Here is a 14,602-nt window from a genome sequence, read left to right as displayed (position 1 = left end):
TGGTTCTTAACCAGGATCCCATAAGAACCTGTTCCAGGTGCTGAAAAGCTGGCACTGTCTCTGCCACCAGAGAGTAAAATTCTCTCTGCATGCTTGAAATGGCTACAGCAGAAAGGCACACTGCCCGCATTATATTCTGCAGGCAGGTGCAATATTTCTTATGGAGCTGTTCACAGTCTGACTGACCTGCTTCTTGAAAATGGAGACACATGGGGCAGTTTCACCCTGTGGTAGCAGCAGCAGCCTGGAGATAAATGCCACTGCCACCAAGTGGAATTGCCCTGCATGCCTCCATTTTCAAAGGTATGTTGGACCCTAACTGAGAAGAGCTGGAGCAGAAGCAGTGCACCTTCCTGCATAACATAATACAGGCCACTCGCCTTTCTGCAATAGCCATTTTTCAGGCTCCAATGTACCTCCTGAAAGCAGAGGTGCACAGGACACTTCCATCTGCCCCACATGATTGTTCCTGGGACACATGGTGAAGGGGAAGACCAAGAAGGGCTTTGGCAAGAGTGCACACTCCTGCCACAGCCACTTCCCAGTCTGGTTCTGCAGGAGTCAAGGGGTACATATTTACCTGGCTGCAGCAGCGGTGGTAGTGGGGTGAATATAATATTAAGGAGCTAATAAATTAATAATTAATTAATACTATAGATCTAATATTCATAGTATATTGATATTAGTTTTTAAATAGGGTGCCACAGAACTTTGAAAAGTTTTGGAGTGATGCCTTGAGTCTGAAAAAGGTTGAGAACCACTGAGCTAGGTGGACCATTGGTCTGGTTCAACTTACATTCTTTTGAAACAACACTCTACTATTTACAGAAAATTGTATAAAAGATTATTTACAGTAAAGTAGTAGTAGTAGTCTTGCCACTCCCTTTGCAAGGGTCTGGAGCTTAGCTAGTTGCTGTCTTCCCATACAAGAAAGTTCCTCTTACCTCACCCAGACTATCTCCTGGAAAGACACACTTCCTGGACACTCTTGGCATATACAGACATTACACTTACACCAGTCTAAGTAAATGTACATTGTTCTAAATCCATAACCATAAAGTATAAAAATGGCACAAGCAACCTAAAATAGACCTTGTGCAATGTATACTCAATTAAGGTTGACTGAGGTTAGACTGATCTATCAAACTTGTGTACTGTACCCTTATCAATTCAAGTTAGATCACTGTCTTCTGGCATCTCAGCCTGCTTTGAAGCCTCCCCTATCCCACCCTCGTAGGGAGGCTTGCTAGCACTCAGCCTGCACTTAGCTGCTCTGGCCGAGTGCCCAGCAGGCCCTGCCCCAGTCTGTCTCAGCTCCAAGCAAACACCACCCCTCTCCCCAGCCCCACATTCAGCCACCTGCCAGCTGCAGGCAGTGTGGGGGAAGTGAGGCATCTGTGTCCCCTGCACAAGACCTGGGACCTGGGCAACCAAGTGCTCAAGCCATGCCCCTTCACCCTCCACCCCGCATCACAAAACACTCCACAATGTACACACAGACCCCAAAGTGAGTCCACGAGAACCCCTGTGCACAGCCCCTTGGATCCCAACACCGGCACCTGCACACCACCCCTATGACCCCAAACTCAGGTACAGACCCACAGACCCCAACCCTGGCACCTGCATACCACATCTCAGAGGCTAGACCCAGGCACCCCATGACCCATATGACAGCATAGGCACCCCTCCCCCTCCCGAGCAAGAGCCAGTGCAGGCAGCTTGTCTCTGGTTGGTCATGGTGGCAGGGGGCAAAACATCAGGATTAGGTCTGCATGGAGGTAACCCTGTGATCTATATGGCTCAGTAATTGTTGACAGGTCCCCAAGCCATGTGCACCAGGGTTGCTGCAAGGGGTTTTTGGCCACAACTATAGGGCCCCAGAATACTAGGGCCAGGGGGGAAGGGAGGCACTGAGTATCCAAGTTGGGGCAAGCAGGTGATGCCTCTGGAAACTTCAAGAGCAGATGGGGCATGGCCAGCTGCCTTTGTGTTACAAGTAGAGGTCACTAGAAATGTCCAAGCTAGGGTGTGAGGCATTGCCAGCATCATGGGGGCATCTGCTGGAAGACCTTGGAAAGTTCAAGGTCTGGGGAGTGGCTTGGCCCGTGGAGCCCTGATCATTCTGGAGCAGGATCCACACCCAGCTGAAGTGAGAGAAAGAGCCATGCACTGGGACCCACACCTACCCATACCCACCGTTCCATCCATCCATCCACCTCTTCACAGACAGACCCACCGGCAGATGCCAAGCCACTACAGGCACTGCTGTAAACTGTGGAAGACCTCATCCTGTTCTCCTCTACTACCTAATCCCAATCACACAACAGGGAGCATGGGGGATGAGGGATCTTTTCACCATCTGGGGCAAGCAGGAGACCCAAAACCAGCTCTGCAAAAGGCACTGGAACAGGGGCATGTTCAAGTGCACTGCCCAAGAGAGGCAAGCACCACAGCAGAGCCTGGGTGCAGTGCTGGGCCAAGACAAAATGGATGAAGATCCAGTACACACATGTGCATGATGGCAAAAAAAAATTGGGGAGCAGGAGGCACAGCATGCTCTTCTACAAGAAGCTGTCCTACTTCCTCACCACAGACAGAGCCATCAGCACCCCCTGCACATATGAAACCACCAGGGGGCAGGAGGAGTCACTGGCAGGGATCCTACCAGAGGAGGAGGTGCAGGAAGCCCCTGGGATGACATGACAACTGGGTGCCCAGGAGCACATCCCCAGAAGCCATGGGGCACAAGGTCTACTTCTGGTGGCAGGATCTAGGAAGAGGTCCACCTGTAGCTGGACTTAAACTCCCTTGACATCTTCTTGGGCATGATCAAGCAAATGGAAGATGGTATGCAGGACCAGGAGGAAAGCTCCCATGCTACAGTCATCACCACCCGGGACCTGGACCCTGATGCCTTGCCCAGCACTGCATAGGAATGCCCCCACCTTGGTCCTCAACCCCATGGACTTCAGCCAAACACACCATTTCTGACATAGTTGCCATGGATGTTCTGATCCCACTCCTCCGACACCTCCTCACTGCCCCCCATCCAGATGGGCAGAGAGCCCCCCACCCCCTGACTACCAGTGCAGCAGCTGCTTCCACAACACCACCCACAGTACCCAGGCCCACCCCTCCACCCAGGTCTGGTAAAGATTCTGGCACCAAGCAAGGACATCATCCAGCCTGGGATGGTACAGCTCTACCCTGCTTTATGTGGCCATGAAAGGGACCCAGTCATCAGAGGAAGTACAAGGCCCCTGGGCAGAAAGTACAGAGGGAAGCAGGAGGTGCGGGCTGTGCCCTAAGCCAGTGGAATGGAGAGGTAGCGGCATCAGCTCAAAGCCCTCTGTACAAGCCTGTGTCCAGAAGGCAGTCACCAGACCCAGCCCTCTTGCCTTCTCCCCGCTGCCCTCTCTCTCCTCCCTCCCCCACCCCCACAACCCTGTAGCCCCTGGGAGACCAGTAGCTGCTACAAGCCAGCCCTATGTTTGCAGCCCTCTGCCAGGATGTTGTGGCCAAGAACCCCACCTTGGGAGAATCCAATCCACCCACCCCACCCTCCAGCACAGGCTGAAAAAACCCCAAACCAATCTCCCTCTGCTCCCTTTCCCCACTCCCATTCTGAAAACAGCAACCACAGACACAAGATGCAGAACACACACTGTTTAAGGGTTCAGATTTTCACAGGATTGGACCCTTTTAAAATAGTCTGCAACCTTGCACTTCTGTTCGGTCATGGCTGTAGACAGCTTTCTGGGGCTACATCAGGTGAAAAATGTCACTTCTGTCTACGTCCTTTATCTCTCAGGGCCATGCCCAGCTACTGGAAGAAGCTGAGCTATCTTCTAGCTGCCCAGAGCACTGCTGCTGAAACAATACCCCCTTTTCCCCTTGCACTCATGGAAAAGCACTAAAGGAGTTTATTGAGCTGTGCAGGCAAAGTGTAAAAAACAGGTACAAGTGCTGGCAGTCAGCAACCCACCTGTTTGCAGCACCTGAGTGGAAGGAGACAACACTGAGGTCAAGGACAGGAGATAACACATAGCTATCTATGAGAACCACTGGACTTGCAATACAGCAGGAACAAGAAAAAATCCCTTTTGCCAAACAACCCCTCTCCCTCCCTCCCAGTCCAAGAAATGCATTGATAGATAGCAGAAGCCTCATGTGGAAACTGTTATCTCAGCCAATCTGGTCCTGCTGCCAGGGTGACTCTGGGTCATGCGTCTGGAGAGGCTTGGAAGTGACACTCCAGCACTCTTGCTCCCCATCTGATCTAATCCCTGGGGAAAGTCTGTGGGAGTCAGGCAAATCTGAGTCTTGTGGCTCATGCAGTCACTGAACCAAAACCTCAAGGAACCCCCACCCCGCCTTCTTGCAATTGCATCTCCATCCTGGTCCAAGACAGTTTCCCCGCTACCCCAACCCCTGAAAGCAAAGCAACCCCTGCTTTCACTCCCACCCACACATGGTGTATTCAAACCAAAAGAATGGTGCTGGAAAGCCAAAGGCAGCTCATGGCAGGAGTCTTCTTATGCAGCCAGGGTTTGGGAAACCTCTCTTGGTCAGGTCACAATGGGTTCAGCATTGCATCAATAGTTGTGGCAATCACAAACTTGAGCAGAGCCACAGGTAGCACTGAGCCAGACTCTCATATTGAACAGTAACCCCTGCATGACTTGAAAGCAAACAGCCCCCCTCCAGGTATTGAACACCTCCAAGGGGACCATGTCCTGGAGCAGGAGAAAAGTATGTTGGCTGGTATTCCCCTGGGAATAGTACTAAAGCTCATCCCTCCAGGGCAGGGCAACTTTCACCAGGGAAATGTCAGGAACAAAGTACTGCTCCTGAATGGACACAGCACAGAAATCTCTCTCCTTTAAGGGAAGGATGGGGAGAAGAGATAGTGTAAGAGTTCTGCTGCCATTCCCTGGAGTGGTCAATCCCTGTCCACTCTGGGGATGGTCCAAGTCCTGGCAGGACCCTGGGTCCCTGGACCCTCTGAGGGAGCAGAGCAGGTGCTGGACAGGGATCCAGCACTGCTGCAGGGCTTTCTGCCTACCCACAGCACAGCCAGAACCCCCGTCTCTGTTCTTCTGGGTAGAGAGATGCCTGTCCATCATCTCCTTAAAAACTCCTTAAAACTCCTTTAAAAGTGAAAGAGATTCCACAACTTCCTTAGATGGCTCATTCATTTTCCTTTGGTTCAGACATGACATGTTGATGAGTCCCTAGTCACTGTTTATGGCATCCCTGCCCTTGCTCATTCTGAACTACTTAGACTGATTCTGATCTCTTCAAAGTATGAAGTTTTCTCCACAAATTTAGGTAGCTACAAAGACAATGGAGCCATAGTTCTGACTGGGATCTTGAGCTGCAGATCTTGGGCTGCTAATAATGATGCCAATGAATGCTGAAGAAGTGCAGGATAAATACTAATTACCTAAATACGTTAATACAAACTCAACATGTATTCATAGCTATGTGCATTAAAGGATGATAAAAAAACAATTCAGTGCATCAAATCCATTACAGACAGAACTCTTCACTAGTCTTGGAAAACTCTAAACAGTTATACACATGACAAACATTTGATAAAACTTCAGAAAAAATCATTTTTCACTTCAGCCAAATCTTACCATCAGCTCCTGACAGAATAGCGTTGTGGTAAAAAAATTATTAGTATGCAATTATGGGGCTAATAGTAGTCATGATCTCCACTTTACTGTATACAGCTGAGATGTGGACAGTGTGAAGGAGACATCTCAAGTCAATGGACAAGTACCATCAATGCTGCCTGTGGAAGATCCTTCGAATCCAATGGGAAGATAGACACACCAACATCAGCATCCTCTCGCAAGCCAACATCACGAGCATTGAGGTGATGATCATCTGACATCAGCTTCACTGGCTAGCCACATCACCCAGATATCCAACTCCAAACTCCTGAAGCAAGTTTTAGTCTCCCAGCTCAGTCAAAGAGTATGCTAAAGAGGAGGGCAAAGAAAGTGCTTCAAGAAGGTCCTCAAGGCTAACCTGAAAAAATGTAACATCAACATCAGTTCATAGGAGATTATCACCCAGGACTGCCCCAAATGGAGGAACAGTCTGCTGCAAGGATCTCAGTACTTTGAACCCTTACAGCAACAGGAGACAAAAAAGCAGGATCCGCAGAAACAGCATGTTGCCAACAGAATCGAGAATCTAGAGCCACCCACCCTCCACAGAAAGATGTGTCAAAGTTGCAACAGAGTCTGTTGATCCTGGACCTGACTTGTCAGCCATCTTCGGATCTACAGATAAAGCCATCATGGAAGATAATCATCCTCAACTGAGAGGGATTGCAGATATATATATAATAGTATTATCTGCATTGACTTCTTTAAAGCCATAAATGGGTACAATTTTCAAAGCCTCAGTGTTGCCACAACAGGTGAATTTAAGAATAAAATATGTGCAGGAACTTCTGCCTGAGCAAGGACTCCATCTGTGGGTCCTCAAATGTGTATAAATATTGTCAAATTCTGTTTAGATATGAAATATCATTCTTACAGTAATATAACTGTTGGTGCATGTATTGCTTACAACTGTCCCAATCAATCTATCAGTTTTACTAGTAAACTCAAAATGAAACCTTAAATATTTTATTTTAGTATTCAAGCTATTTTAGTGCTATTCTGAGTGAAATATTTAATACAGTATGACAGAAGTAAAAAAAAAAAATATTCAGCTGACATCTTGGTCAGACCTTCCCAGGGCCTTTAATCAGAGCTTATAGCTCTGAATTAAGTTTTAAAACTCATTAATTGTTATATCTGGACAGCTGGAACAACTACAGTATTCTTTGCTAACACTGACTATGATGAGAGCCCATACTTACAATGCTCAAGCAGAAAGTTAGAGAAGCAGATTATGTAAAAGTTCTTTGTTCCCTACATGTAGGAAAAACACTACAGCATTGAGAAAATGTAGTATATTTTTCTATTTTCAAGTTCTCTTTATTCTCCATAAACTATGGTAAGGTTATTATAACTGATTTACTATAGTACCTGTACAGATATTTTGCTTTATGAGGGGGTGATTTTGTAGCCCTTGTACTCCTAAAATTCCCACTAACTCCAAGAGAAGTCTTGCTTAAGAGGTCCAGTTTCTGACAAAACAGACAACAATGAACTGTTTTCAGCTCTAAAGGATTTGAGTAGATTGAAAAAGGAACTTGACTCATTATTCTGCTTTTAAAAATATTTGGTTTTTAAAAAATCAAATAAAAAATGCTTTCCTTAACACCTGGAACATATTAGAATGAAACAGAAGCAATATTGAAAACAATTAATCAAAGACGCTAATCATTACACCCTTTCATTATGCTGCCATGTATGATTGCACATTGGTTATTCTTTATGTATTTTTCTAGATTGTTGGCTACAGCCTGAACCCCAATAATCCCAAATTTCAGAAAAACAGTACAAACATCGGATTTATTCAGTAGCAAAAGCTTTTGTCATTATTTGTGGTTGTCTAATGGTATCTAGTTCAATCATAAAAGGGCAAATGACAGGCTGATGTAAGAAATGAATTTTCTTCTTCTTACTGACATATCAAGAGAAGGCCCCCTGCTGTAATGTGGAAAATCTTTTATGCAAAAGAACACACCACTTTACAGCATATGATTACTGTTCCTTTTTTCTGATTAGGTCAAGAAAAAAAAGGTTGATTTAAAATCAAGTAAAAAAAAGTTCAGAATAGATTTCAGTGGTAACTGTATATTTATTGATTAAAGTATACATATACATATTAAAGCATATACACACACACACTTTAATTAATAAATATACATATATAACATATATATATACTTATCAATATATGTATACTTTAATCAATACATATGTATACTTGTACATATATAAAACTATAAATATATATTGATTAAAGTATACATATTAAAGTATACATATACATTTTAATGGTATAAAGCCTTGTTCCAAATTTGAAAATGCCCTCCTTACTGTATAAGGTTTTTTTGCTATCACTGAGACAGCTGCAACTAATGAAGAACTCTCCTTATTACACAACAGAAAATAATATGCTGTGTGGACAGTGATATTAAGTCTAACTAAAACTATATATACTCAGAAGCATGTGGCATGTAGCAAGAAAACAAAGAGAAGATGAAGCATACTAGGCATTATTTTAATAGTTAAGCTATTTATGACCACAATGTAATCATAAAACTGTACATATGAAAAAATCAGTAAAAAGAGGTCCTTATCCTGTAAGACTTAAGTAAAACCAACTTTTGGAATCAATGAACCTGATTCTCAAGTATACCAGGCTGGTTTTATACCTCTCTGGCACGAATGCTGGCCTTCAAGTGAATGTGAATGTAATTAATGCATGTTTCAAAGCCCCTTTGTGAGACTGATGTAAAGTAGCTTTAGTGAAAGTGAGAATCAAGCCCAGCATGACTATCAGGTAATCTGTAACACTATAATGAAAAATGAAATGGCTTCAAAGGCTATTTCTTATTCAGCAAAATACAGAATCTTTCATTTTGGGACAAGTGCTTTACATTTGAGAAAAATTAAACTGCATGAACAGGAGTCCTGACAAAGGAAGACATTAAGTAAGATGTAAGAATGACCATTCTGCCTATAATACAAAGGTTTACTGAAGACCTCCTATATCGAGCCCAGTTACTAAAGCATAAGTAGTCTTCAAAATGGGCCTGTCTGGGATTTTATTGACCATCTGCTTACACAGGTTCTCCCTTTATCCCTTCTTAGACATGGAGCCTGGCTGAATGGGAAGGGAAGGAGATGTAGTTCACAGCATGAATGAGGGCAAGTTCTTTGATCACCAGTCCTGTTAAGCAAACTATGGTTACTGAGATCCCTCAGGCCTCCTATAGCCACCAGTGCTTCAGGGCTGCTGTCCAATGATAAATGTAGCTATATTTCATAGTTTGCATTCATGGCTTGTTGCTTCTGTCCCCTGCAGTTAACCACACGAGGTATTTTGGGTGGTCTAGAGTCAAAGTATCTACAAGTACATTTATTCATTGCCCAAATGCCCTGAGAAGACAACAGGACCCCTGCATAAGAGAACCACACCATGTCCGCAGTAATTTAGGACCTTCTTTAGCCAATGAGGTTAGATGAGGCAGCATCTGGAGAAAAGTTAATACAATATAAAGATTTAAGAAAGATATTTTTCAAAGGTACAGGTGGCAATTAGGCACCTTAGTTACACTTTTTTTCATATCAGTTCCTTGATCTATTCTTCATATTAATTTAAAACATTCTAGCTAGCATTCCTGAAAAGTTCTTTTTCAAATGATCTGACTAACCTCTGAACTTTGCCAGGATGTTGTATTACTAGAGTTTGTTGGAAAAGTAGTCTCATCCATGGAAGATATTGCCACACATGGGGAAAAATGATTTTATAGAGATTATGTATGAACATTTCTTACTTTTTCCCCTTGGATTAAAAAAATGGAAAATAAAATTTTTCAGCTAAGAAAGAAAATTGAAGACTTGGATTCAAAAATATCTGTGCAGAACCACACAGAAGTTGTGCAGGTGCTTTTTGTCCCCGTTCTCTTCTACGGGTTGGGTACCCTGGTAATTGCTTCCATGATGATCCCCAACCTCTTGTCATTCCTCAGATATGCTGAATGACTTGCTGTACCAAGATGCATCACGATAAAACAGCTGTTGCTTCCTATAAAAAAAAATGCTTCAATAAATTGATGGTTAAAATTCAATGAGATAGATCCTCAGCTGGCCTGATTCAGTTTGATTTTTGCGAATCTTTGTCATTTTACACTAGGTAAAGTTCTAGCCTGGTGACTCTAGAAAAACAAAACGTCACCTCCGCTTTCAGAACACACTTTCTCAAAGCATGTTTTTCTTGTAATAATGCACAGTGTGTGTTTAGCTCAACATGTCTCTTATAGTTCCTGTTTCGGAAATGATTTTTCTTTTTAATTTCTCTGTCAGCCACACTTATTGAAGCGCACACACTTTAGACAGATGCAGCCTGCAAACAGGTTTGAAAGACAGTGATTTATTTATGAAATTCCTGGCTGAGGAGGTGAGGCAAGCCACACACAAATTTTAATGTAAAGAGTATGTTGCAATGCTTTTAGTAACTGGTGATGAAAGCACGGAAAATACAGGGCCAAGGGTAAGTATCTTTGCACAGAATTAGAGAGTTGCATAGGGGTGAGACGTGAGAAATAATCCTTCCTTCAGCCCAAGAATGTACAGGCTCTTTACAGACAAGGTTCTTTGGGTAAATGTGATATCTTTTATTAGACCAACTAAATAGTTGGAAAAAATGTTCTTTGAAAACTTCTGGGCACAAACACCCTTCGTCAGGTGCTTGTGCCCAACAGCTTGCAAAGAACAATTTTTCCAACTATTTAGCTGGTCTAATAAAAGATATCACATTTACCCAAAGAACCTTGTCTGCCTCTGTCCTCAGACCAACATCCTACAACCAACAACCCAGTCTCTTTATACACACTACTGCAACATCAGGACTACAGCCTAATCTGCCTAATATCTGCAGGTGCTTGCTGTGTGTTTTGGCAAGTCCACTTATTGCTTATAGCAGCTTGTCAAGGCAACAAGGATTTAAACTCCACTGGGCTAAGCGCTGTTCCAGTATTCTTTGGAGACAATCCCAGTGCTAAAGATATTACAATCTAGGGTTTGTCTTTGCTGCATTGTTAGTTCAAGGTATAACCTAAGTCTGGCCCCTAAAAGTGAAGTTACACTTATAACCATACTAAATCTGTGCAATGTTAAGCAATGTTAAAATTACAAGATGATATGAATAATTGCATGTAATGGGTTAATCCCATTTCATGCCTGCACAGCTATGACCTGCCACTAGAGGGCTGGCAAGCAGGGATATGGCTAGGAACCAGGACACCTGACCTCTACCCCTGTCTTGGGTGGAGGAGAGGGCCTGGGATTGTGCATCCTGGGATGCTGGAGGATTGCAAATTGCTTGTTTTATCTCCATAAAGCAGACTGAAGTTACCCTAACATCAGCAGGTAGCGTAGCTCAGAGTTAACCCTTACCTGAAGTAGCTTCAGGATGCTTGGAGGGCACTTAGCACGAATTAACCAGCCTTACCTTGTGGATGCTTGCGATTTAAGTGCCTTTAGTATAGTCTAAGTATAACTTTGCCTTAATTTTAAGTTAAGTGGTTCTTCAAATTGGAACAAGCTGCCTGTTGGGGTAAGTGGGTTGAAGGTCCACTGCTGCTGAGGCTCAAGCAATCAACACGGTGAGGAGCTTCAGTTAACAACAAACCACAAACCCATTCCCACTGCTAATCCAATCACTCTATATAACCCAAGGGTTATGAGTCAGTGTGGCTGCTCACACCCGCAAAGTTAACTGGAACAGAGTAACTTGACATAACTGTCAAAGCAAAGAACTGAGTTAAGAAAATCTGCAACAAATGGTATAATAAACAAATGGAAAGACTAGGAGGGGGAATACAGTAGGAGGAAATGGGGCTAGACAGACTCGCTGGGCACATGTACTCTCTCTCCATGACACCCACAGGAGTTTCACAATAAAACATGCCCTTGGGCTATGTTAAATGCAATTGTAAGGTGGCTACGGGCCCTAATTTCCTGGCTTTGGTCTGTGCAGAGCAGAAGACCAACAATGCAGAGCATTTTCTTCAGGGTGCAGAACAGAGGCAGTGGATGAGATTTCACCTACCTGTGTAGATAGATGGTTTGAAGTCAGTCAGAATTGCATTTAAATACTAAATATAATTAAAAGAAACAGGACAAATATCCAAGTAAAACATTTTTGAAAGCCCTTCGTGTCATCTACCTAGCTGTGAGCAGTTGATTAGTGTGCTTGGGAGAGGGGATTGCAGTAGAGGAAAAGGAGGAGTGAAGGGCTGAAGCACTCACCAGGTGGAATAGTTGAGGGAAAGAATGATGCCCTGTACTGTGAGTTATTGCAGAATAGTTCCCAGATGAGTCAAAGTTTCAGTCCATCTCTTGTGTTCTGTCTTCCTTCCTACCTGTCTTGAACAACAGACAAAACACGAGGTGAAGAGTTGCCAGGATGTACACTCAGAAAGCTGTTGCATTGGCCAAGTGGGAAATACCAACAGTTTTCATAGCCAGAAAGTAAAAGAATTTGCAGATATTCTAGAAGAAGATGTGGCAGGATTTAGAGACAACCTAAAGGGACAGGGACGAACCAGAGAGAGTGGATAGAAAGATAATGTCCACAGTTCAGCTTTACCAAGAAGCAGCAAGAAAGAAGGCGGTTGAGCTGTCACTTTGAATCCACGTGTTCAACCTCCAATAATAAATGCATTAGACAGACAGGAATTAAGGAGAGAAAAATCACATAAATGCAAACAGCTTGCTGAAGACATGACATTCAAAACGAAAAATATACACTCATGTAAGCAGCTTACAAGAGTGAGCTCTATCAGCTGGGTGCCCCCCACAAACACTATTAAATCCACATGAGTCAGTACAAGGAAACTGTCAGGAAGAGGCTGTGATTAACCAGGAGTTGGGTTAGGGAAATTCCTTATGAATTGTCATAAAAAGAATTAAAGCTCAACAACACCATCATAGCTACTTTGTCTTTACTCCCCCTCTAGAGTGCAGCTCTATGCTACTGCTGTTACAGGGACAATATTCTGCGTGTTTCCCCCAAATTAAGTGATGAAATACATCTTATTCTTTTGATATTTGAATCTATTATTAATCATCTATATACTACAAAAAGATTTTTTACATGAGTTATATGTCTCATAATCCTGGCCAATTGGCAGTGCTATGTGAGTTGTCCCCTCCAGACCAAAAAAAAATGTTCAAAAAGATAGAGTGCTTACTTACATCAAAATAACATGTCGGTTATATGAAAAATTTCTAAATAAGAATTAATAAGTTAATGGTAGAACTTTATTACTCTCTGACATAGACAATACAGAACAGTCAATCAGTCACATTCTTATTCAGTAATATGAATAAACCACTCCATTGTATTTTCATTGAGGAATACATTAGGATGCTCTTTAGGATAACATGTTATAAATGGATTGCTGGTAATAACTGTGGACCCTCCTTCAGGTCAGTACTTAAGTAGGTGATTTAACTCTAGTGAAGTCTACTGGACTTATAACCATGTTTAAGTGCCACCAGATTTCAGTATGTGCATAAGTGCTTTCTTTAGTCAGTGCCATAGATTAGGTGTTTACAGTATAAATTGTCGTCCCACCCCCCCACATCCAGGTACTTTGATGTAGCTCATAACTCACTTTCCAGGGTCAGCCATGGGAAAAGGATAAATGTTCCTGGAAAGATTGAGGAAAATGTGATCCAGACACTTCTTAATATGAGGAGAATGAAAACAAATTACACTGTTCTATTATAAAAGTAATGCTTGTGACCTTTTTTTAAACAAATCTAACACAGAACCAAGGGTAGAAACCTGAAATTTGGCAGAGAAATTGTCCTTAGGGGAGGAAAAAGGTACTTTCAATATCCCAGTAAAAATCCACTTTGATTAGAGAATTACCTGGATTTGGAAATCAAAAACTGGATCTGATACATATAGGGTTTTTATAACAATAATAGGTAATAGGTTCTCTCAGTGGAAAGTGGATCACATTGTATAAATATATGGAATTTCAATAGCTAATAAATAACTTTTTAAAAATGCAGTAAATCACGTACTAAATAAGAAAGAAGAATCAAAGTCACCTATAATAATGTGTAGGTGTTTTGCTGCCTGAAGGGAGGAACCCACAAGAATGATTTTGATAAGGCCCTTACACTCCTAATTCTCTACATTCTTGATTCACTTATGCACTTCTGAAAATAGTCCTTAGTCCTATGATAGTCTTTCAGTAAGGTGTCTTGAATTTTAGGCACATTCTAACTTTATGTATTTATCCCTTGAGGAGGATAAACAGGTTAGTAATCAGTACTGTAACAAGGGGGTGGGGGCGAGCAGAGCGACCACCCTGGGCACTGAAGCGAAGTGGCACCAATAGGTGCTGCCCAGCTGGGGCAGGGCCCAGGACAGAGCCGCAAGTGGCTCATTTGGGGAGGGGGCAGGGACAGGGAGAGGGCGGCTCCCGCTGCTGTGTGCGCTCCCGGGCAAGCATGGGAGGGATGTGTGCCCCCTGGATCTGTGCACAGGGTGAAGGTGGGCTGCCGCTGTGGGCTTTGCCCCAGGTGCCAAACATCCTTGCCATGGTACTGTTAGTAATTAACTTGAGCTTTATGACCTCCAGCTGGATAACCAGTTCTCTGTATTTTTAGTTGCAGTGAATTTTGGAATTGTGCACAGTTATTTCAATTGAATCATTCTCCTTCTGTGGGAAATCTGGAGTCTCTTGGTAGAAATTTTAAGTGACAACATACTGGTGAAACCCTAACCCAAGCCCCTTCAGTACTTCAGCAAGTCTTGCCAGTCTAGCCTTGGTCCAATTAACATTACTATAAGGTGGTTTTTATTCATAACAATTTCCACTGATAAACAGTGAGCTCTGAGAAGTATTTACTTCGCTGAATGGAAATTTGTGATCGAGTAC

General features: G+C 43.2%; 1 long non-coding RNA gene across 1 annotated transcript; it reads right to left on the bottom strand.

Annotated features, from left to right (window-relative positions):
• Window positions 1-7,955: 7,955 nt before the first annotated feature.
• LOC109299659 lies at window positions 7,956-13,232 on the bottom strand. Its single transcript, XR_002097946.1, has 3 exons — window positions 11,952-13,232; window positions 9,353-9,726; window positions 7,956-9,172 (listed from the first exon to the last, which is right to left on the bottom strand). It is a non-coding gene; the product is annotated as an uncharacterized LOC109299659 (long non-coding RNA).
• Between the last annotated feature and the right edge of the window lie 1,370 nt (window positions 13,233-14,602).

Source organism: Gavialis gangeticus, unplaced genomic scaffold (assembly GCF_001723915.1).
Source record: "Gavialis gangeticus isolate Ggan-Ray unplaced genomic scaffold, GavGan_comp1, whole genome shotgun sequence".
Taxonomy (NCBI): domain Eukaryota; kingdom Metazoa; phylum Chordata; order Crocodylia; family Gavialidae; genus Gavialis; species Gavialis gangeticus.
This window is presented reverse-complemented; position numbering and strand designations above follow the sequence as displayed.